This window comes from Crocodylus siamensis, chromosome 3, assembly GCF_052110815.1.
Source record: "Crocodylus siamensis isolate JL-2025a chromosome 3, ASM5211081v1, whole genome shotgun sequence".
In the NCBI taxonomy this organism is placed as follows: domain Eukaryota; kingdom Metazoa; phylum Chordata; order Crocodylia; family Crocodylidae; genus Crocodylus; species Crocodylus siamensis.
Window position 1 is genome coordinate 184,433,672 of NC_143397.1, and position 25,601 is coordinate 184,459,272.

General features: G+C 41.5%; 2 long non-coding RNA genes across 3 annotated transcripts in view; one reads left to right on the forward strand and one right to left on the reverse strand.

The window, feature by feature from the left end:
- The window catches only part of LOC149869217 (uncharacterized), a 212,095-nt gene that overhangs the window by 48,927 nt on the left and 137,567 nt on the right, over positions 1-25,601 (forward strand). The gene's annotated exons all lie outside the window — the stretch shown is intronic.
- LOC149869218 (uncharacterized) lies at positions 2,189-25,164 on the reverse strand. Its single transcript, XR_016441088.1, has 3 exons — positions 24,980-25,164; positions 9,703-9,883; positions 2,189-3,210 (listed from the first exon to the last, which is right to left on the reverse strand). It is a non-coding gene; the product is annotated as an uncharacterized LOC149869218 (long non-coding RNA).

The window sequence follows — 25,601 nt, forward strand, 5'->3', positions numbered from 1 at the left end:
CCTTACAAAAGCATCTTGGGGCTGATGTGGATGGTGTAAGCTGAAAAATCATATTGTCTAAGCTGGTAAATGAAGATCTGTGCTGAGATAATGGAAACTTGCCAAGAACTATTCTTGTTGGTATTTTACTCACGTTGCCCTTCCACCAGGCAAGATATGGGTTTATCTGAATGTTTGAACAGCCAGAGTGGAAGGTATATGGCTCCTTTGGGTCTTATATGCTGGTTAAGTCATTCAGGCATTCCCAGAGACAAATACTGTGTCCGTTGCTACTGTTAATGGAGTATCCCCAGCCTTGATGTTGACAATTGAAGTCACCTGCATATAAGGTCATCTGGATGTAAATAGGTAGGGATGTGATTGAAAACATAGCAGAGGGTGGCTTGTATATATTGACAATGATTATATCATTGGCTTGGACAGTGCTCTATTTTATTTCACTCTGTGAAGTTTGTTTCTTGGTAGTGTATGACTGTTTCTGATGTAAATAGTAAGGCCATGGATCCTGCTGGCTACAGAGTCTGCAAGGGTTTGAGAAGAACTAATAACTTCAGTATCTAAATTAACTGTAAAGTCTGCGTGAAGATAAAAGAATTTTCCATCTTTGAATGCAGGTGTTCCTTTCGATATTTCCATGTGCACTATAGTTGCTTTCTGAATTTAAATAATATTTTATGGAAAGATTATGAAATCTACTTTAAGATATTTTGACCCGAAGATAACCTGTTACACTTTTAAAATATAAATCTCACAGAATCATATAATATTTTTTCTTATAGTATTTTAAACAGTGGAAGATTCATTGAGCTGGAGACTGCTTTTTACATACTGGCTTTCTCAAAAGAACAAGCATGGCCATCAATTATATATTTCTCCAACAAAAATATATACTCAATATGTAAATGGTTAGAACATAGTTCCACCCCATGTATGTACATACCCTACCAAGAAATCCCAATAAATGACAGAATAAGAAAAATTTAAAGAAAGAATCAAGAGGAAAGGAGGGGGAAAATAGTACATGGGGGGAACCTGCAAGAATAAAAATGCAGGCATTTAATAATACAGTGAATAGGAATAGAGGTTAAAAAGTACAATTAGCAGAGGGGAAAAAAATCAAACTTCCCCAGTCCAAAGTTATTGTTAAACCAGAAATGACTGATAACAAACAGTGGGCTAAATTCTGATCTCAGGTGCTTCAGTGAAGTCAGAAATACCGTGTTTAGTAGAATGTGGATAAATAATAACCTGAACCAATAGCAATTGAAATCAATGGAAAGACTCACATGGACTTCAGTGGCCATTGGGTCAAACCTTACATGGCCATTTTTAATGGCAACCATAGAATAGATCTTTTCTGTTTAGAGAGTGCCCTAACTTACAACATTCAGATTTTTACTGACTCTCAACAGAAATATCCTCACTCCTCAGACCTTGAAGTAAGAAGTCTGATTTGGGATTTCTATTTTATCCATTAGTGTAAGAGAATCTAATTGAACCAGGTTCAGTTTCGTATTTTGAACCTCCACACAATTAAGGTATATTTTCCGTAACACTGGGAGTGTCTACACATGACGCTATGTTGCCATAGCAATGCGCTGCAGCAACGCAGCATCCACAGGGGTCTACATGTGACCAGCAACTACTTAGCTGTAGTGACATGCTCCCCCAATATAGTGTGCCATGATGGAGTAGTTGCTAAAAATAACTATATGCCATATGTGCGGTGCAGTACAGTCTGTTACCTCTTGGAAGTACTAAATCACGGCGCAGTAACAACGTTGCTATAGCAACATGTATAGATGTGCCCATTTAGGTGTATTTTGATATAGGGTACTGCTTTAGGCTCATTTTTAATTCTGTTGACTGCCAATTGAGGAAACTCAATAGGACTTTTTATGGGACATGATTTTAGCACACTGGTAAGTTATTTCTGGAAGAGAATTAGGTTAGATGCTGAAGATGGAAGGCAAAAAAAAATTAGAGTTTTGCTACAAACCCAGACCAAAATACTGGGTTGAGTTCTACCTTTTGGATCTGCCTGCATAGCTCTTGTTCTTCTCCATACAGGACACAAATGCAATTGAGAACAGGATTTTACCCATTTATTTTCAGTTGATTTTTAGAGTTACATGTAGTTGTAATAAGAATGTGTTTTCTATTAGTAATAACTGCACCATAGTATTCTTCCAACAACACATTCAAGATATTACATTACTTTTTGGTCCAATGAACTACTGAACTACCACTTCCTACTGCAAAGAAAAGAGCAGAAATTGAATCACTAATAAAAGGAGCAGGAAATTAGATAAAGGGTAACACATATTTCACCCACTTTATTGAAAAGTGTTACTTTAAATATCACTTTAAATAAATTATCCAAATCTTCAGTAATTCCCTGCCTCCTTTATTGAAATGCAGCACAAAATCTAATTACACAATTGTTTTATCCTTATATACTGCAAATGAAATGGTGCCTGTGATTAACAAGTGAAGGAAGAAATCTTCCTTGTCCAAACTATAGCAGCAAGAATGCCATCTTTCAAAAAATGCTTAATGGAAGCTTGATTACAGTATGGCTTCCAGGGACATTATAGTCAGGGATAACTTTCTGCATAACTATGCAATAAAATATTCCTTTATGGTAAGTTTACATTATGATCCTAGCTAGCATGGTAATCAGAAGAATAATCTATGTCTTAACTGCTTGGAAAACCATGCTGGAACAGCTTTTTAAAATATAGTTTCAACTGGTGTGTAGAAAAGGGCAGTATAACTTGTTACTATTTTAATTTTTGAATATTTTCCCCCTAAACTTTCATTGCTATTAGTACAATTGGATTATAAGAGATAGTACTGTATAGTATGTGTGTATGCAATATATATATGTAGGACACAGAATCACAAGGTTGAGATAAACTTTACATAAAACATTTATTTTCTAGATGAGTCTAGAAAATACTGGGTTAAAATTCTCAGACTGCCAGGAAAGAAACAGAGAATGGATGATAAGATTTCTAAGTTGCTGGAGAAATGAAGCTTGTTTTTGGATGCTTGCTCAATAATACTGTATTGAGCTGTGGACTCAGGATGTTACTTCACTGTCGAATGTCTGATTTTTCCGTGTCTCATGTGTCTATTGTTCTCAGTTCCTTCAATAATTCTGGCTTTCAGCTGTCATTTATAGCCATTTAACTTCTTTACACAGACCTTTAAAATTGAAAAAAATGTTAGGTAATGAAGCTTTTAAAATATTATCGCAGTGGTACTTGTATCAAAGTACTACTAAAGAAATAATAGTTTACACTAAGTTAAATGCTAAATACTGATCATGCTTTTACTGCCTATTACTTTGGATATTAATGCAGTAAGTTCATCTTTCTTTAAGTTACTCTAGGTAGACTCCTTAGTACAGTCCAACAAATTTACATCAGCATTCCTAGCACTATGGACAAAATGGCTCTACTAAAGGAAACAGTCCTTTCCTGGCAGGGAGATGAACTGGCTGATCTTGCAGGTTTTAAACTCCTGATCTCTGTAATTCTGTTATACTGTAGTGTGTGTAGTCTATGTTTTAATGTCCGGTTTTGTGGAGGACTAATTTACATAACCATTGGATACTTTTCAAAGCGCAGAGAATTCTGTTGTACATACATTTTAGTAGGAGCCAGTGGTTGCATCAGGTCTTAAGCCTCACTGTACCCAGACCTATGCAAGTATGCATGACAATAAATGTCACTTCCTGTACCTGCATGTTGGTGAAAAATGAATTCTACAAAGGCATGAGCACACAATTAAATTGAAACAAGCGAATATTTACTCATCTTTAGCCATTAGAAGTACCTGTGTCATCAGTTTGCATAGCAGAAGTTTTAAACTAACACAATAAATAATCCACTGTCACTGAATTTAGGTTGTCACCACAGACAGTTTACTTGGCTTTTTTCAGCATTTAGAAATGGCATTTCTCACCTCCTCCACACTAGCCTTTTCACTCTCCTGCCAAGTTCCTGAAGGGAAAAATAACTTCATTCTGGTCTGAGGTGTTTCAAAAGTTATTTGAGTAGAAGCCTAGCTTGTTTCTTGCAAGAAAATTAGTTCAGCTATGCAGTTCACTTCTAAATAAGGTATATTTCAGGAAGCATTTATACAATCTCCCTAGAGTTTAAATGTTCAGCAACATCCACATTTAAAATGATTTTGCATCTGTAAGCCTCAGTTTCTCTCTATATTGCTTCTAGGGTGAGAGAGAACCTAAGCTACTTAGACATATTCAGTAGTGCAACTAGGGGTGGATGAATGGGGCAGCTGCCCTGGGCACCAACTTGGGGCTGTAAAAATTGGTGCAGCTGCACAATTGTGCTGGCGGTATGGTGGCAGCTGCCATTGCCTCTGTTCATTGCAGCTGCCCCAGGCGCCTGGCTGACTTGTTCTGCCTGGATGCATACCTGTTTCCTTGTATTAGATCATTACTTGTGCTGCAACTTTGTTGGCATTCACTGGCCTGCTTAGAAATATAGAATGGCGTTGAGTCAAAATATCATTAAAAGTTTTTGGTTGTAAGGTCTTTTTTATTATTAAGCTTTCTGGTTTGATGCAATATGTTTCTGTGCTGTAAAAAATCAAGATTAAATCATCACATTATTAAACCAGTATCTTCTGTGGATCAACAGACCTAATCCTAAAATGTACAAAGTCATTCTATTTTCAAAACACCCGCTGCTGAAGCGCACCTGAAGTCCTGTTTTGGACACAACTCCATTAGAATTCCATAAGGGATCCAGGAATGAACATGATAAAATTAAGGGTAATGATTACATGGCTTTACTGACATAAGGCACTTTCTACTGACTTATCTAATAGCTAAAATGGTAGCACCAATAAGGAAACCAGAATAAATATATCCTATAATTTTCTGGATACTTTGTTACATTACCTGAAACATCTAAATTAGGGTTAAGAATTGCCATAGTTTTAGTATTGAATATTATCTTTCAGTGTAAAAATGGCAAGGCTGAATAATTTGGCACATAAAAATTCTTTGAATGTGTATATTTGCGTAACATATGCACCCTTTCTGAACCCTTTATAAACCCAACCTTGAAAAAATGCTAAGCATTGATTTTGTGACAGACTTATCCGATCAAGCTCCAACGTGTCCAGGGGCTCAAGAATCCTCAATTCCAATTGGTGGAGCCAATCCACCAACCAGAAACAAGCTGGGGGAAAGCAGGCACCACTTCTTTCCTGAAGGGAAGAGGAGAGGAGCTCCCTGACCAGACTGTGGACTGCAGCATGGCAGGTCCACCAGACTTGGGGTGGAACCCCCGAAGTGTATAAAAGGAGAGCGTGCTTGGCACGCTGAGAGATATGCGGCAAGGGATGGCAAGGAGAGAGGAGCTCTGGAGAAGACCGTCCTTGGCACCTCGCCTGAGCCTAGACGGTTTGTGGATTGGTGCACAGTGCTTAGGCTCTGGGAGCCACTTGAGGCGGCTTGAGCCTGCAAACTTGTCAAGTGGCTGGGTGGGTGGTGCATGGATTGGTACACGGAGAGCTAGCCCTGGGAGCAGCTCAAGGCTGCTCGGGCCCCACACGGTGTGCAGGTTGGTGCAGGGAGAGTTGACCCCAAGAGCAGGTCAAGGTTGTTCAAGTTAGCCCTGGCTCTAGGCCAAGTAACTGGAGTCCTGCAGTGTGCTCAGCATTAAACTAAAAGAGCCCTGGTGCCCAGAGCAGGGCCCAGGGAAGGGAAGGACCCCTGGCATAAGACTGGGGAACCAGAGCCTGTAAGGGCTTGACTCCCATAGGAGTGCCCTGGGTGCATCGAAAGGAGCTGGAGGCACCACTGGAGAGAGGCCCTTGTGGGACTGGCCACCAGGGGGTGAGCCTTGGCTGCTTCAGAGTGGGAGCGTGAGTTGCTGGGAAAGTGGGTCCCGCAGGGGAGGTGGGCTTGGGAGAGGAGGGTCTGCAGCCTCCACCCTCCTCCATTGTGAGAGGGGGCATGTCCACATCCCAGGGCCCTAAAGGGGAGGGGCTCCAGGGAACACCCTGTGGGGCATTGAGTGCACCCCCATATGTTGTGATTGATTGCTTCGTACTGTAGATGTTAAGGGGTTTATATGGGTTTACCTGTCTTCATTACCTATATATGTTTATTGCCTGTTATCGGAATATTGCATTGCTACCTCAACTTACCTGGGTTTATCTAAGTTGATACTTATATATGTTTATTGTGTTGATGCCTTTACTTACCTCTTCCAGAGTGTTAATGTTCATTTTGTGCAGGGGGGAGGGTTAATTATTGCCTATGCTGTGAATCACCCAGTTTATGTTTTGCGGTCCCTCAAAGTGATACAATGTGTTGATTGCAGGTTATTGTATATGGTGTCACATACTAATTTTACTGTAAATATTTAATGCATCTTATTCATATTTATTTTTGTGTAGCAGTACATTTGTATATAGTTAAGCACTTTGTTTCAGCCTGGCTCTATAGAGAAGAGAGGGCACTGCTCCCAGGTGGCAGGCCCCTCTCACAGCAATCTTACCTGACCACCCCATCCCTTCCACTTGTGGACAGGGCACACCCCTGGGTGTACCCAGGCTACGCTTTAAGCATCAGGATTAGGCCCCATGTTTGTTGTTCTGAGACACTGAGCTGTAAGGAACTACATTGTTAGCTGGACTTATGGGGTTTTCCATTCATTTGTGCATGTGGAACTTCTTTCATTATAAAAATATGACACAATGCTAATCAAGAAATTTCTTCAGGAAAATAAAAACTTGTTAACAAGATGCTGATATCAAGAAAACCCATAAGTACTATCTCCAGGTATTCATATGCAAGAATTTGAAGTCTTTTTCGTGGCAAATATAAGCAAATATATTTAAGTGATATGTTCACTCTTCACACACATTTGTAGAAAAGCTTTCTGAGTAGCAGCAAATTTAACTTTTATTCGTTTTCTTGTACCTTCTTTTTTAAGTTGTTCTGCCAAAAATGAAATTGTTAGTAATTTATAGAACAAACCCAATGGCATATTTTTACCTATGCAGACTTGAAAGAAAAGCTGTGAGTAAAAAAATAAAAAATAAAATGAATGAACAAAAACTTATGTGCCTTACTCCTGTAAGTAATTGCTTTTGTTTACCAGTCAGTTTACATTAATAGGAAAAATTGCTCTTCTGCTTTAAGCTTGAGACCTCCAGTGGTGACTTTTGAATGTCTCCATTTGTGTGTGTGGCTCATCAAATAGGATGAGAACAAATTGAACAAATATACATCTTTAGATTTTTTGATAATTATCAGACATTGTTTTGGATAACATATTGAAGCTTTTGAATTTTCATGGAGTAAATTTAAGTCAGCAGTTCTTATCAGGCAATCTTAATAGTTTATTATGGGTTTATTTATGGTGCATTCACCATAATTTAAATTTGGACCCTTTCAGAAAAGGATCCACCACAAGACACACAAGTGGTGCACAGAGATAAATTTTACACCCTGTTCTCCCTCTGTATGTATCCAGTATTGTTATGGTGATGGATGTATGGCAGTTTCGTTTATTTATTCTCATTAATTAATTCACATAAAATTATGAAGTTTCTTGATCACTGTAGCAAGTGTTAAGGTGTTTTTGCTAGCTGTCCTTCTTAAGGATAGCAGAGGTGCAGTACCCTTGGAGCACTCAGTGCTTCTCTCTACTTTCTGTGACCTTTCCATAGAAGATCAGGGTTTCAGTTACATAGCTTATGGATGTCATAAAATCTGTGCATTACTTGATGATCCATTAAAGGCAAGGGACATCCATGAGCTGGGCTTCTTGGTCACCATGACAGCACAACTGACACAGGCTCTCTAGGCCATAGCTGCTTGGGAAAAAGAGTCAGTTCCCAGAAGCAAGAACCTATGTAGTTATTACAGGTTCCTTAGGAGCTACTTTAACTTATAGCTACTGCCCATGGTTCCCTTGAACCATGAGAACAGCCTACATGGAGGTGGCCCTAATAAATCACTCCCACCATGACTTTCTTCTCCACTCTACCTCTGCACCTTGGGAATTTGTGGCATGGTGTGATCTGCCCACATTCCCTCTGTAGACACTAGAGGACCTCTTATGCCTCTTTGGGCTGGTCCATGGCCCAAAATTGCAGTCTCCTCCTGGTTAATTTGTGAGCCTTGTCCTGGATCTTGTAGGAAGATAGTACAGTTTTGTAAGAGACAAATGTCTCTTACAAGCCACAAATTATATTCAGTGACTTGGAGTAGCATTGTGGTATACAGCAGTTACCTGTGGAAAAAAGAAGGAAACTGTGCTGATATTATCCTACTGAACCTCTTTTCCCTGCCCCCAGAATTTCTATAAATAGCTTTAAATGAGAAAAATGGGAATTCTGTATAAAGAACTGGGAAGAAAACAAAGAGCTGGAGGAAGGGAAAGATATCATAGAGTGCAGGAGCCTGGGAAAGGAGCTAGAAAACTGAAGCCTCTGGAAAAATAGCCCTGTCTGGAAAATTAAAGAGCCTTTGAGATCCTCTATATAAAACACAGGATGGCTGGGGGGAGGACATAGTTGCTGCAAGTGATCTTGGTGGCCTCCTGAGCTGGAAGTTCACAGCTGCTTACGAAACACTATTAAATCAATCTTATGTTTTCTTTATTTATATTAGGTATCATGTTTATTCTTCATATTTGATCTCCAAGAGCCTCTTTCAGTAGTGCAGTGGGGTAGGACACCTTAATTAACAGCAGCAATAATGGATGGCAGTGATATAGTAGCTTGTATCACCTCTCCTGCCCTTCTGTTTCTTCAGTTGAGGAAATCACTTGTTTTCTTTTACAGCTCTGCACCCCCTAATTTCAATAGTTTGGAGATCTGCTGGTAGTGCTGCTGGTAGCTGTGGTGGCTATGGGGAGGAGGGATCAGGGGAGAAAACAGGGGGGAGTAAAATAAGTGTCAAGGAATTCATTGTCTGTTCTCCACCTGTTGTTATTCTGGTCCCAATCAACCTGCTAGCCAGGCTGGAGCCAGTGGCCATCTGGAAACACTGCTCTGTTTATAAACTTGGCATGAAGCAGCACTCCCGGGCCCTGACCTCCCACACAAATCTGGAAACAATTAGAGCAAGATGATAGGCAGGCAGGGTGAGAGCAAGAGTAGGGGAGGGAGACAGAAAGAGACAAAGAGAAGGAGAGGAGATTGTAGAAGAGGAAAAATGGATAGACTGGAAGTAGGGGAGCTCAGAGAGAATTACAAATGTTTTGTTTTTGTTGGATATACATATGTATGGACATCTAAGATTGCTGCTGTCCTATTAATTATCATTCCTGCAAAAAAATTATCCTGTTAGTTAATGCTGCCTCTCTGCTTCCTTCCTCTAACCCAGCTCTCCCAAAATGCCTTTCAGATTTAGTGCTGCTAAAAGGTTTTATTATTATTATTATTATTATTATTAGTACTGCAGGAAATACAAATGGCCTGAACTGCAACATGAAACCTACACACACACATCCAAACTTCGGCGGTATTCAAAACTTGAGTCCAAATGTTGCAGCTCCCGCCCTTCTTTACTAGGAATAACGTCTTTCCCTGCTACTCCCACGCCCCAGCACACTGCTTTCCAGAGCAAACAGCTTCCAGTTTGTAGTTGCTCCAGAGTGTAGGAGTTGCATGGGTTCAGTTCTCTCAGTCCTTTTCTCATACCTACACACTCAGTCCAGCTGCAGCCCACCATCATCTTTACTCTGGAACTTCTTCCAATTAAATCAGACCTGCAGTCACCAGGCTATCCCCCTGAAGCTTCTTCAGTCATGAATCCTGTCCTAGCCATGCTTTTGCTGCATAGGTAGGCAGTCTGCCAGTCCCAAGTCTGCTTTAGTAGTGCCTTAGGAAAGGAAAGGAAAGGAAAGGAAGGGAGAGGAAGATTAACTGTACAGCAAGGAACAAAACCATGCGTTTCCTTTTCTGGACACATTGTGCATGTAACTCTCTTCTTTCTTACACTGAGTAACTTTATCATAGCAGATTCAGATGCCAGTGAGTTACTTCATTTCTCACAATGTGTCCTTTCAGTGTAAGATATGCCAAAGTGACTCCCAAATGAGATAAGCTTAACATAACATCTTCTGGCTTGGACTAAAGGGAGGTTACCTTTTGGCTTACCTGATAGATCTGCCATCTATATAATGTATAAGTCCAGGCACTGTGTGCCAGGTACAATGAAGTGGGGTCTGAGCTAACTGGCAAAGTCAGCATTTAGTTGGATCTTAAAATTTAAAGTGAAGTTAAACATGCTGCATACACATACAGGAGCAAATTCTGTCCTCAGACACACAGATTTATAGTTCCTATTGGAGAAAGTGGGACTTAAACATATAGCTCTGAGATCACAATAGGGCTTACAGCCTTTCATTTGCAGTTCTTCTTTACCACTTCTGGGGTGGGCACCACATGCAGCACGGGTCCCAGATTGGCTGAGTGAATGCCATGTGTACCAGATCCAGCATGTGGGAGACGACAGGAGGGGAAGGGAGGGGAGTCCATGGGCCCAATTTGGTCCACGGGCCCAATTTGGTCCATGTGGCCAGCCATGTACCATTCATCTCACCTGTGGACCAGCCCTACACCACAGACAACAACTTCTGGCAGACAGTATATTTCAGGGCTGAATTTGGCTCACCATTTTAAATTAAGCTTAGAGGAGTGTTATAGTTTTGAGTCAGCTTTCTACTGACTGCAATATCAGCATAGGCAATTTGAAACTTTGACAACTGATAATGCTTACAGTCCTGTAGAAGATGATATATCAGCCATGAAGTACAACTATTTAGATCTGAGAGACCCTGACGAGTCAAGTAGATAGATATTTACAGGTATGAGTGGGAAGTAGATTTGAATATTATGTGTGTCAGGTAGGAACCAGCAACTGACATTGCAGGATGCCAGTACCCCTGAGTCCCAGCCTTCCCCCACATGGTGGGTGGGCCAACCATGCTATCGGAGAAACAGCCAGGCACCTTTAAGTCCCTGAATTAGGTGAAAATTCTGTCCCTGCCCCACTACCCCATCTCAGCATTTGCTCCCTTTTCCTCCATGCTCAGCAGTACCTCCTCTCCCGTTCCTCCCTTACTTTCTCTACTTATGTCTCTGGGTGCAGGACAGGTTTAGGAGGATGCACCTGCTGCCACAACCACTGCTATCTTGCTCCAGCTGCTACTGTGGGGAAGGCTGTGCAGGGAACAAGGGTCAGCTGGGCACAGCCTGCTCCCTGGCTAGCAGGGAACACTGGGTGGTGGTGGGGGGTACTGGGCAGGAAGGGGAAACCTGCTACCACTGCTACTGTCCTCGGATGAGCCCAGTTCTCTGTGCAGCCTGTCTGGCTTGGGGCAGGAGTGGTTCTTGAGATCCCCCTGCCCCCCAGGTCAGATGTAGACAGCAGTAGTGCTGGGTTGGGGGGCAGGGGTGCAAAGGAATGGGAAAGGAAGGGATGTACCACTGAGCAGGGAGGGGAAGGAAGGGGACACCAACAGTGGGGTAGATTCTTATCTGTCTTGGGGACTTAAAGTTCTCGGCTACATGGTCTGAAAGGGTACAAGTATTATTGTACTATACCCCTTCTCGGTCCACCATTGGCTACATCCTTGTATCTCAGGTTATGGAATCGAGCCCTTATTTTCCCTCAAAGGGTTAGCTATCACTGTGGATATACAAATAACATCTACATGACCTAGGCTGTTATGTTATTGAAGTTCTGAGAGATGCTTAATAGTTCTTCTTACTCAGTACTTCCTAAAATCAAGCACGGTGATCTGTGGGAATTAAATGCTACCATCACCATAACTGGCAGTAGTTGAAAGCTGCTTTAGGAGCCTCAGCAGAGTAACCAGTGACTGAATAGTTATGAAGACCAGACATAGGTGACTATATATAGGAAAGCTTTTTTCAGTGTAAAATGGCTTTTCAACTAAATTGTATGGTTTTACAAGTATAATTTCTCGTTTTGTCAAAATGTTGTAAAATTTATTTTAAAAAGACAACTCCTAAAAATATTTTGATTGTTTTGATGTTTTTGATGAAAGAGTAAACAATTCCTGGAACATTCTGTGAAAACTTTCTGGAGAAAGTCCTTCTCGGTCAAAGTTGAGGTATATTATCATGAATTCATTCATTTGCAGAGCTTCAGCAGTAAGCCACTTATTTTCTGTTATCTCTTACTTAACTTCTGAAGTTTCTAGAGAGTTTAATTGGCAATAACAGATGAAATTCAGCCTTGGATAGAGCCCTGAAATGTATGGAATACAATGTGCACAACATATACTAGCATAAAAATAAATGCAGAGAACCTACCAGGTCTGTGAAAAGCAAAGAGGCTAGAAGCAATTTGACCACGGGCCTAAGAAACAAATTATTTCTTTATGTAGCTCTGGCTGTTTGGTAGCTGTACTTCAGAGTAATGTAATAGATTTTAATGTTCATAAAAATGTTCAATATGGTAAACCAATTTTTAGACTCTTGCATTGCTTTGTTGAAATTGGATTCATTTGAACTGTAATATAAAATATTGTGTTTACTTAACTCTTGTAAACTGATCTCCTTTGTCTTTGTGAACTTGCTGGGCAGTTAAGGACCTGCATTCCTTTTACAGTTAATAAAATTTCATATTTTTCTCTGTATTCATAACTTTAATTACACTCAGACTTGGTTAATCTACATCAAACTGTTTAAACTCATATTTTTTAGCAACCTTTTGGTTAAGAACACATAGAAAGTTCATGTGTTAAGACTTTCTGTTCTAATAAGATACCTAAAATCTACTTACATTTTTTCTACCCCCAGCTCTACAGATAACGTAAGCATGAATTGGCTTGGTGTCTGATTGTACCCAGGATGCAAGCTTTAACTCATGTCAGAGGCTTTAGTCTTTATAAGAAGTGCAAATCCATTTCCATCCTCATTTTTTAAGCAAAAGCCCATCTGATCTAAGTGGCAGTTCCATGTTCAAACCCTAGGGAGAAAATTCTGATAATCCCTCAAGTCCTTTCCTGAATTTTTATCCATCTCTCTCAGAAGGTGCATGAATTTCCATTGTTACTGGCAGGTGGGCAAGGACAAATTTGTATTCCATATGGCCACTTAGGTGGCCCTTTTGATACATATGCATTGTGTTTCCCAAGGCACTGAGGATTTAAAAGAAAGCTAGTGTAGTGCAGTCGATGTACATCAAAAATCCCCAAATTCCAGAATTTATGAAGAAATATTTTTAAGCTTGCGGTCTGAATCTTTGTAAGGGATCCAGTTGCTAGGACAATATTCATATCTCCTCAAGCTTCCCCCCAGGTAGCCTGAATTTAGAAGTGGAATCTGTATTCAGCCTTAAAATATGATAAATCCAGTGGTGCAAGTTTTTGCTAATTAATTTAACAATGCATGCTTGGCACTTAATTTGTTATGTATGGATTTTCAAGCTCCGATGACTGTCTCCCTCTCTCCTGCAGTGGTATGTTAAATCATGTGCAAGACTTGAATTTTAACCAAAAATGAGTTGTGAAAGGACATAGCTTACTGTAACTTCAGCCTTGTCCTCAAAATGATTAATGACTATAGGAGTTAAATGTAAATGGTCAAACCCAGCAGTTTCAAAACAAGGGGCATATGATAACTAAAACTTCCTGAGAAGTGAATAGCTCTTCATGCTTCTTTAAATTCTGCTGGGTGTCTCTTGAACGGATAAGTGTTTCATATTTAAACAATGTTTTTATATTACATTTTAAAACACAATTTAAATCAGTTACATAAAAATTTACCTGTCTGCAGTGGGTTTGGAAGATGTATGAGAGATTTAAATCTTAGTTAAGCCCCTGAATTTTATCCAGGCAGACATTACATTTGTAGATCAGAGCTTTTGTATAACTATATATCGGCACTGTAGAAACTCAGTCTTCCCTATTCAGTCATGTGGCCATGCAAAGGTATGGTTGAGTTAGTACCAAAATATTAGGATAGAACTGGGGGGGGGGGGGGGGAAGTGCAAGAGTGATGTGTGTACTTGTGTAATTTATTTATCCAGGATACCTCACCTATAAATGTAGCATCTGTTTTTCATTAGGGTTCTGCTTTTTACCTTGTTTTATGATGGGACTAATTGAAGCACCAGGAGGTCAAGTGCTTTGCCCAAGGTCTCTCAGAAATTTGGTGGCTCTGACTATGTTTAGGGTAGATCTTACTAGCAGATAGCACAGCCTCCCTGAACTGCACAATTAAAAGCCATGTAAATAACTGCATACACTGTACACAGCGTGATGACTTGTGGTTTTCTGAGATTCTACTTTCAAAATATATAAATGCAGTATAAAGGGAAAGGTGCAGTTCAAGGAAGGAATTTAGGGAACCACTGTTTTTCAAGGAAGAATAAAAGTCTTATGAACTGTATTCATGTCCTTATTTTGAATCAACAGCCCTTCTGTTCCAGAAAGCCTTTAACATGTAGTGTCTTGCAATAATTATTCACAGTATCCTGTTTAAGAGTAAGTATTATCCACTTGCAGTACCTTCCTTCTATTTTTTGGTAAGATAATATAAGGCAAAGGCCAAGAGTCAACGTCAGGCTCTGTCCAAAGCATTTTTTAAACAGCTCTGTTAGTTGATATTTTTTGAAGTGGCAGAAAGGAAGCACCAGGGCAGTGTCCTTCCTGACTCTACATAGCTTCCTGTATGCTTCCCTGCTGGCATGTTAGTCAGAAGTCCTGTTACAATTCATGCTCAGCCTCCCACGCCATCGTCTGCTTGGCTTTGATTTTCTGAACTTGTACTATTGGTCGGCTAGTCTGTTCTGTTTTCTGACTAAGCGATGAGTGTACAGGTGGCAGAGGAAAGAGCCAACAGTGCACCAGAAACATCACGGTGATTCAGAAAGTGAGAATTGTTTTGCTCTGAATACTACACTTGCCTTATAAAGTTGTAGTAGACATGACTGCATAACACAACTAGATTAGAGAGTCTGTGAAGGCTCTTAGATAAACCAACTGTGGTTAAAAAATCCAGAGTCAACTGTTTGCTGACTAAACTGTTTTCACACACATGCATGCATATCTCATATCCTTAGGAATGGACTGTGTCCAGATTCCTTTTAACCTGTTTTATGGTTTGGCTCTTTGGGCCAGGTAGGTTTTCATTGGCATGAATGGCAATCCAGTTACCTGCTTTAAATTAGAATCAGTCAAGCTATTCTGGATATATCACTGTAGAACAACTCTTTGTGGTGAGAGTGATGCTTGGTGCTATGATTTCTTGCAAACAACAAAGAGAGAGGCTGCTGACAAAGGGGAGGGAAGCCACCCCAAGACAAAGATAGAACATAACAAGGAGAGGGTATTAGGAGTCTATAGAAGCACTGGATAACTAGATTAAACTTTGACTAAATATTTAGTCCTTAAAACAAGTAGGGCCTTATTCTTTGTTGGAGGTTCACTGTGCACATTATTTACCAAAACTCTTAAAAGTATACAGCTTTTTTTCCTACAGAGTTCAGCATTATTAAAAATAGTATTATGTCTATCATGGAGTTTAACCAATTGCTGGTGAATGCTAGTGTTATCTTACAGAGCTGATTGTATTAAACAGAGTCCCACATGACGAGCCCCAGTTTTTAAGCATAAATTCAAGATGTAAATAGAAGTTCTGTATTCATAACAGAGCCTCCTTTCTAAATAGATCATAGCCGTTCTGACTCTATTTATCATAGCACTTAGTGACCACCTATTTAGAGAGTGGCCACTCAGGGCTAGGAATGAGTTCAATTCATTTGAACAACTCTGGCTTTTCCTTGAGGGGAAAACAGAGTGCCAAGCAAGCTCCCCTTGCTGCTGACAAGGGGGCCTGCAACACTCTACAACACTAGTGAGGGTTTCAGGGAAAATACAGGGCCAGGGACTGGATACTGATGCAAGAAAAGTGAAATCCTTATCAGGACAGAAGGAATAGCTGATCTTGGTTCAGCTAAGAGCAGAGAAATGATGTGTGGCTCTTTTGCTACAGCTTAGAATAGATTGGAAAAATCCCTTATGTAGACTCTTTGGTTCATAAGAGAACAGCACTTTCTGTACCCTGTCTCCATCATATCTTCTTCTCGTGTCTCGACACCACGTTGGACTATTTTGTTACCCATGCTTGTGCTTGCTTATTGTACTTTGCAAGGCCTTTCATCATGGGTGACTGGTGTCATCTTAGTTGGGGGGGGCACATGCCCCCCCCAGTGGCCACTCTCACTGAGGGGGGTGGGAGAGTCCCCCTGTGGCCAATCTCACTGACTGGGGGGGGTTCCAAAGCCAATCTCGCCACCCAGGAAATGGCTGGGGTGCTCCTGGAAGTGGCTGCGGCACTCCCAGAAATGGCCACAGTGCTTCATCTGGTTGGCGCTTGCAGGTGGGACACCAGTGCTCCCATCTGCTCCCCCTGTCCATCACCTAAGCAGGGAGTGTGGCTTGTCAGGGGGTGCACTAGCACTCTCAGGGGGTGCATGTGCATCCCCATGCACTCCCTATGCGTTGACACTGCCTTTCATTGTACATGTGCCTTCAAGCAGCGGCCACTGCAGCAGGTGTTGCATAGTCTGAGGCAGTGTGCCACAGTCACAGGTAGTTGAACCAATGGTTTAGCTCCACTTCTTCATTAGTTCCTTGGGGCGTTCAACTCTGGTAGGTAGGCAGTCGAGACATTACCACTTTTCTCCATCACTGAAGATTGTGAAGCAACTTCCCTTGCTATTTAAAGAGCAACCAACTTTTGCGCACTTATTCCTAACTTTTTTGTCATTGAGCAGCCTGTAATTGTAGTTAACCCACACAGTGTAGTTAGCTTTCCTGTGGGGGGGAATCCATCAATTGATTAGTCTTTTTCAGTGGAGTATTTTAAGCAAACTTTTTACTGTTCTCAGTTATAGTATCTTATCCTTTCTTAGTCTTAATACAGCCCTGGGTAGTTTGCCTGTCTTCTCTTTGCTACCAGTAGTGGTTTATTATATGTTTAGCCTACTCCTGATTCAGCCAAAAGGTTGAACAGCAGTACATTACACAACATGCTTCCAAGTAACTTTAATTAGGACTTGATAAACAGCAGTTATTGATGGCCAGTTAAATAGGTTTCTTTTCATTGAGCCATCTCAAAAACTAAAATATTCTCTAGTATCTCACCAGGCTTGTGCACTCAGCAGCTATTTTAAGAGAATTTATATTAGTCCATGGAATGAAAGGTGTGCCAATAAAGCAATAATAAATCTTAATTTTACTGGGACAATTCCAGTCTTTCAGATCATGTCTTGGAAACATATTGGGACATCTGAAATGTTTTGCCTCCTTATTTCACCAATCAAAACATTTGTTTTGCAAAATATTTAGTACACTGAGCTATATGGAAGAGAACACATTATAATAAATGTACTTCTGGCTGTGGTGGGCCAATTATGTGATATGTTAAAATGTACTCAGGCTGTTTGCTTGGTGTGACTAGAACTTAGTTATTTTTGCACCTTTCATTTGAGGTTGGGATATTTCCCTGCTACTCTACCACTTCTACTTTCCTACCTGTATAAATCTGGGGCAAATTTTGAACATTTCTCACCACCGCTAACTGTGGTTCATTTCTATGAGAAGCTTTAGTAGACCACCAGCTGCCATCACTGTTGTGAGCACCAGGCTGATTTAAAATGTTCTGAATAGTGCTATATGTCATAGCAGTTAGCTGGCAGCCTATCTATAACATTGCTTGAAAAGTTGGTAGCAGCAGTGGACCTGACCTGATGCTAGAAGTGGTGAGAAAATATTGGTAAAAAAAAATCCTAGTTAATAGTTTCCTTGGATTATGGGGTCATAGTCTTTGCATACCACATTCTTACAGTTTTTAGGAACACAGAAATGACTGCACTCTTGGTTTATCCTCCTCTAAGCCTGGGAGGATACTTTTTGTAACCTATAGGACACAGTATTATGATCTGTTTCTGCAGTAATACGAGTGATAATTTGCTTTAAAAATAAATTAACAAAAAGTACTGCTTGTCATACTTGAATATCAGAATAATGAATCACAAATCTTTCTTGGTGGGCTGTTTCTGCAGAAGTGTTGCATTCCCTATGCAATAGAAAGAATATGACCACAAAATACCTTTTCTGCTTCATGTAAGGTGACACTTTACTTATGTGTGCAACACTCAGAAAGAGTGAAATCAACCAAAAAAGTAAAGTTTTTGTTTTTTAAAGAGTCTGTAGGGCACAGATAATTTATGCAGCATCATCAGGTTACATAGGAGGTATTTTTTTAGTGCAACTCAATTTCTTGAATACTGAAAGAAAATCCTTCTTTTCACAGCACCCCTTTTATCCCACAGCATGTAAGCTGCTTCTAGAAATTCTCCTTGAAATGGTTACTTACATGGTTACTTACATGGAAAAGAGAGAGAGAGATAGAGAGAGATATTTTCTATGAGTTTTGTGCTTGCTTGTGCTGATTTCACAAATGGTCCTTATCAATCATACCTTTGCAAGACCAGATAACACAGATAACAGATTTTCTTTTGATCAGACAATAGCAGGACTTCATTTAAAACAAAAGATCATGTGGTGATATTCTCCATATGAGTATGAATGTTATTTCCATTACATTAATATTCTAAACTAAATATGCCTTTCTCTTTGGTAAGGCAAGTCAGGGATCTACAGGCTTAAAGGGAAGATTCTCACTTGGGGGTAAACTTGAAGAGAAGGAAGATATATGCAAAATAGAAAGATGTTTTGCCACAATCTACTTTCTGAATTCTTCTTACTTAAATTATTTCTTCTTCAATTAGTGCTTATTCCTTCAGAGTCCAGCTTAGTGAAGTCATAAGTCTGGGTTTATGACATTGCAGGCTGTTGCCAGCATGGAAACGATTGTGATATCACAAATCCACTAGGGATGGGCAAACCACTTACGTAAAAATAGCAAATAACATGAACCTTGGCTCAAAATTTTGAACTTTTCTTTTTTAAATGCTAAGATGAGTTCAGATAATTACCTCCCTGAAATGAAACTTGTGGACTTTCAAGTCTTGGCTCTCTCTGCTGATCCAACTGTTGTCCTTAAATCTGACATTTTTTCAATGCCCCTATGGGGTTAGAGGGAGTCAGAGCATTCTGGGGTAACTTTGGCTCAAGGAAGGTCTGTGACTTGAGTACATAAACTAAGGAAATCCTGAAGAAAATGTGCCAACACTTGAGAGCTCCCAAGAGGATATATCTTGGCCAAGGATCCAGAGTAAAATGACATTTTTGTAGTGGGAACAGAACTGATCTGGTTGCATTAGGAAGGAGAATGACTATTGAGAGGCAGGCTTACAAAACTTTATATAAGCATTGGAGCTTTATGAAGGACCTCTATAAAGTGCCAGGACAAAATGTTAGCACATGGGAATGGCAAGGAACAAGGATTCTGTCCTTTGCACACTTTGTGCCAGGGTAAAGGAAGACCACATTTTTGTTCTTCAATTTGCGTAAAAAATGCTCCTTTGCTTTGTCTCTTTGGATGTGTCCAGATCTGCAGGCACGTGTGGTTTGTGGTGGCACAAACCAAATGCATTGCACATTAAATCATGCATAGCACTGCCAGTTTGCAGTGCGGGGCCAAAATTTGCTACTGGGATTTCCCAGTAACAGCCCCCCCCCAGGAAAAAAGAGGTGTAAAGCACATGAAAATAGCATGCACTAGGGCTAGGACAAATGTGGAGGTGGGGGAGCAGGCAACTCTGGGTTGCCTGATCCCCTGTCTCCACTTGCCTCAGAGTGGGTGCTCCACAGCAGAGCCCCCATGCTGAGACACGCAGAGACAGGGGAGCACCAGGCCAGAGCTGCCTGCTCCCCTGTATTGAGGTGCACTGTGCCCCAGTGTAGGGGCTCCACAGCGCACAGAGATGGGGAAGCAGGCAGACCTGGGCTGTTTGCTCTACCACCTCCACGTGCTGCTCCCCGTCTGCCTGCCTCCCAGGAGTTGGGAGGAGCTGGGCATGACTGGCAACAAAGGGCATGTGCAGGGGCATGCACTGTGGCACAAAGCAGTGGCACAAATTTGTGCTATTTCCTTTGCTCGTCTGGACACAGCACTTGAGGGAAAATTGCCCCATAGAGGGCAGTGATGAATAGCAAACATGGTGCAACCTAACCACTTGTGAGTGGCTTGCCCATACTTCACAGCAATGAACTCACAGGGGATGGGCCTCACTGTGCTGAAGGGTAATGCTGCTCATTATACCCTCAAAAGCTTGAGAACTGTTTTGGGACGTTCATCTATCCCCAGATTAGGACTGTGTCTGACAGTCAGATGTAGCTCCTAATCACTAAACCCTCAGATAAAGATTAGATAAGAGCAGGTGTGGGCAAATACAGTTCATAGGCTAGATGTGGCCCACCCAGTGAATGGATCCAGTGGACGGGCAGTTGCTCCAGCTCTGGCAGCCACATGATGCCAGATGACTGGGGCTGCTTCCGGTGTGCTGGGCACTCTCTCTGTCTCTCTGTTTCTGGGCCAGAGCTGACACCGATGCAGAAGTGGAAGCATGAATCCACCTGCAGCTGTAGCATACTTCCCTCCTCTGCCCCGAGAGTCCAGACCCAGCGCTTGTCAAGCGCATCCACAACTGACCGAACATGGCTGGCAGCTGCCGGGGCAGGGCACTGGGCATCAGGGGTGGGGTGCTCTGCAGCTCCAGATGGTTCAGGTGTCCCGCTGGTTGCAGCCCTGAGAGGGAGGGAGTGGGGTAGACAGAGAGAGAGAGGTGTGGCCCTCAACAAGTCACCAAAACTCATTGAGTGGTCCGCCAGCCCAAATAATTGTCCACCCCGGATAAGAGGAATAAATAGACTTGAAAAGGAAAATAGCTTGTTTTCAATAGAATTAGCTTGAATAATTAGCAAATCCCATGGAGAACAACAAGAGAAGTGAATGATTGTGTAGTTTAGTGAAAAGTGAATGGTAATGTAGTTTAGTTTTTGTAGATTAGATAAACCAGACAACTTTCCAGAGCATGGAAGTTCCTCTTTAAGCCATGTACATGCTGCAGAGCAGGCGTGTGGGAAAGGTTACACTGAATTTGCCCTCACATAAGAATCATTTTAGAGCAAATAACAGTCTCAACATGAGAAAATGATTTCAAGGCATGAGACGCTGAAACACTGTTCAAGGACTTGTCAGATCCATTTTCTGCATTTCTTTCTTCATATATTTAGCTTAGGTAATATTTACGGGTTTAGGAATTCAGTTTATTGGCTGGGGTGTTCACTTTAATCAAACTATCACATGCTGTATGTGCTTTGCTGTGGTCTGTATTGCATGTAAGGCAGTTACATGTATTACCAGGCAGTTTTCTCCCTGCATGAAATATATTGGGCTCTAGAAACTGTGCTTACTCAGTATTATGCCAACTGGAAAAAGAATCTGTTCTCTATAAAAATACTATTCATAATATCTCAGTCACTTGTTTAAACTATGGGTAGAAGAAGCACTGAATGAGTCAATGATGAGCACTTGTAAGAGGCCTTTTCTGACTAATAAAGGGTTCAGTTGTCTCTGACAGGCATAGCTGCTCCATTTTCTGGGGAGTGGATATAATTCTTTTAAATCTCCCTTAGGGCTCTGTAGGATTCTGCCCACTGCACCTTGCTGAAATATATTACAATTATTGTCCACTGTGCATCAGTTTGACTCTATTGAGAAAAGGCAGGATTATTGCAGGCTTACTTCCCATCTCTTTTGCCATCATTTTCATGTTCAGGGTCATTCAGATCCCTCCATCCAGGGAGTTTTAGGACTGCAGTTGTGCCTGAATTATGAAAAAGCAGGGGGCAAAGCTCTCCCCAACCTCAGGGATCAGCCTGGGTGAAAGGATCATGTGATACAGGGCATATCTACATGAGATGCTACTGCTCAATGGTTACTGCACATATATTTAGTGCTTGTTTAGTACTTAATCAAGTTTAGTACTAAAATAATGTGCAGTAACTGGAGTTACTGCTCAGTCTTTTAAGTGACTCTTCTGCACTGTAGCCTTATAATACTGTGCATGCTACTGCACAGCATTATTTAGCTGCTGTGCAGTTGGCATCTTGTGCAAATGTGCCCACAATTTTTAAAGAGTTTGGGGCACCAGCTGTCCTGAAGAAGGTGCAGTGAGTGCATACTTCCTTTATGTGGTTCCTGAGTTCATAGTCTGCAGGGAGCCTTCCTGTTAAATTCGTGTGTCTAGACAACATGCTACTTAGACTCTTTGAAGACTGATAAAAGGAATTAATTTCTGGTTTCCAAAATGAAGGCCTTGTCCACCATTTTGTCTGTTTCTCCTTTTTCCTTTTATGTTAATGTCAGCTTCTGGAGATCACAAATCAACTGCAGGGCTAGGAAGCATAGCACAAGCTTGTTGAACATCATAACTACAGCTGGAAATGTCCTTTTAGGTTAATTCAACCTAACTAAGGATGAAGAGTTGAAGGTTCTAGTTGCAAAAGTCAAAGAAAAAAATGTGGCCCCTGTTGTTTGGCTGGTAGGTGAGACAGATAGATTGACTGGAATTCAAGACTGATTCCTACCTCACTTTCCCTGAAACTGTTCTTTATAATTGTTAAAGTATCTGTTCCGTAAATTAACTCTTATGTGTATTCTGCTCACAACATTATGTTCTGGCCTGGTCTTCTTTATTATCATTACGTGTATAACAGATGTTCCACTTGGGGTCCAGTTCTACCACAGCACAAATGTATTGTGCTACAAAGATGCATCAGAGGATATTTACACTATACATTAAGAGGAAGAAACAGAGCACGGTGTATTAGGCAACTGCTATATGTACATCATGCATTGTTTAATACAGCAGCATGGGAAGGATATTAAAGGCAGTGTGCACTGAGTTGATAAACTTGATTCAGCATTGCACAGAAAAGATGTAGAGAGGTATTTAGCCATACTAGCCTAAAGTCAGGTCAGGCAGAAGGCAGGGCAGGGTGTCACCAAAAGACTAGTTAATTCAGAAAGGCATAAGCTTTCGTAGGTGATAGCTTTCTTTTCAGATGCACTGTTGAAAGCATAAATATGGTGCTGTACTGCTTGTGCATACACTTTGCAAACCCCGCTCCAAAATTACACAAAATAATTTCTCCTCTTTAAGACTAGAGGAATTTCTAATCTCTTGCCATCTGCCTAGGATTCAAACAGATTCTGTAGGTGCCTAAGTAGGACTTAGATGTAGTGTAGAAGCTTAACGTCCAAGAGGCCATTGACACTGATCCTGTACCAGCAGCAAATTTAATAGGTTCCTGAGGCATTTTCGTTTTGGACAGCAGACATCCTTAGGTATCCACACTAGGACCTCATGCTCCAAAGTGATTCAGATGACATGCCCAGGTTCACCTTGGCATTTATGGCACTTTCCTGGGAGAGGAATAGTCTGAGTTCCGATCCCTGCTGCTATGGTTGTTTATGTATTTTTCATTTAAACAGGCTAAACAACAGAAATAACCTTGGCAGCAGGGACTGGGGCAGAGAGGCATGCTGTTTGTTTCTTGTTCTCCTTCTGACCCCATAAATCTTGTATCGTTGGCTGCTCAGTGGCCCAGCTTCAACAACAGGCAAGGTGGAGAATATATTTTCTAGTCTGCGGGCTGGGAAACTCTCCTAGGAAGTGGGAGTTGTGGGTTTAAATCCTCTCAGGCTGAGTTGCACTAAGTAGGGGATCATAAGCTATAAGCTGGTCAAACTGAATCGCCTTCCTGAACAAGGGACCTAATACTTGGCTATTGAAATGCCTAAGTAGTAGTGCCTAAGGAATCAAGGGTATTTGCTTTGTAGGGAGCTCAAATCCAGTAGCATAACTTGGGGTGGGGTGGGCAGGTGGTGTCAAGTGGGACACTAGGCCTGGGCACTGACTTAGAGGGGGCACCAGACTATCCACCTTGGGTATCTTTGCTATGGCAGGCACAGCCCTGCACTGCCCAGACATAGAAGTCGGACAGCTCAGTGGTGGGAGGAGTCAAGTGGAATGGTATCCTGCCAGATTTGCCATGGGGGGTGCAGCTCCATGTTCAGTAGTGTATTTGGGGCAAGGAGAAGCAAACAGGATATGAGGGGCAGCCTGTAGGGAGCCCATGTCATAGGACTGCTGCAGCTAAGGGGCAGGCTTACTTCATATTGACAGCAGCCTTGTGGCATGGGATCCCAGGGTCTGCCTGTGGCACCCTATTTTCTCCCCCTCACCTCCTAGACATGGGCATGGTAAAAATCTTGGGGTGGGGTGATACGCCATTCAACTCCTCTTCCCCATACACTACTGGGCGTAGGGCTGCCTAGCTTCTATGAATGGGAGGTATAGGCTGCACCTGCTACAGCAAAGACTTGGGATGGGGGTGGGGGCATTCTGACACCCCCTGCTGCACTCAGTGCTCAGCAGGTCTGTTCCTGAGCTGCAGTAGTATGAGCCTGTGGAGTAGCTGCTGCCAGAGTGTGGAGAGAGCTGGGGCAGGCCAGACTCTTTCCCCTACCCCACTCTCCAGTGGTTGGCACTCTGCCCAGGGCACCACAAGAGCTTGCTATGCCTGTGTTCAAATATCATTTATTCTTTGCTAATTTTTGCTTTTTCCTTAATTTTTGCTTAGTTTAGTTCAGCAATTAAGAATATAGGTTGTGAAATAATGCTTTTTGTGCATTTTGTCATAATGTTGGAGTCAGTCATGGAGTCCTGACTGTTGCAGCAATCTAGCTGGATTGCTGGAAGGATTTGGCAATATATACTCTATATACTCTTCAAAAATCCACTTAGTACAGACAGGTCTCATGGGGGCAGAATGGAAAACAAGAGGTGAAGAGGCAATTCAGTTAATGAGCATAAAAGGTCTGTCTGTCTAGCGTCTGTCTGAACAGCATGTGATGTAGTTGGGAGTAAAGGTGGAATAGCAAAAAAGAATGTAAATCTTACCTCTGAGGACATCCCATCGCTTCATGCTGAGCTCATCCTTCTCTAACTTGCTGGTTAACCAACGTACTCCAGTGGCCAAGATGGCAGCCAGAAATTGGCTAGACAGAAATGATGCTCACTGCATATTTCTTTAACAGGCCGTGCCTCATCTGACAAAAAGGAAAGGAATGCCAAAGGAATCAGCAGCTTTACTCTGTACCATTGTAGGATTTGCCATCACTGGAATAATCTTCTTTTAAGTTAGTTTTATAGGCAAAATTTTCTGGGAAAGCAGCAATGCCCTTAGGATCCGACCAAGAAATTGCTAAAACTGGGGGTGAGGATGAAAAACGTATTTAAAATGTTTTGACATTGCTATAATACTGGTTATAGATGCTATAGAATCAATTAACTCTCTAATAAACACTCTATAAAAGACTGAAATAGGAGAAACATCCTTCACTCTCTGAAAGAAGTGTAACCCCAGGACCCCAATAAACTGGAACCTATGGCACTCTCTTCTGCTGTTGTGCACCCAAAACTATTATGGAAATTGTCTTGGTAAGTTTCAATTGCTTCCACATTGCTTGGATAAGGACCAAAACTGCTTTTCTTCCAACTTGCTGTCTGTCAAGCTATTCTT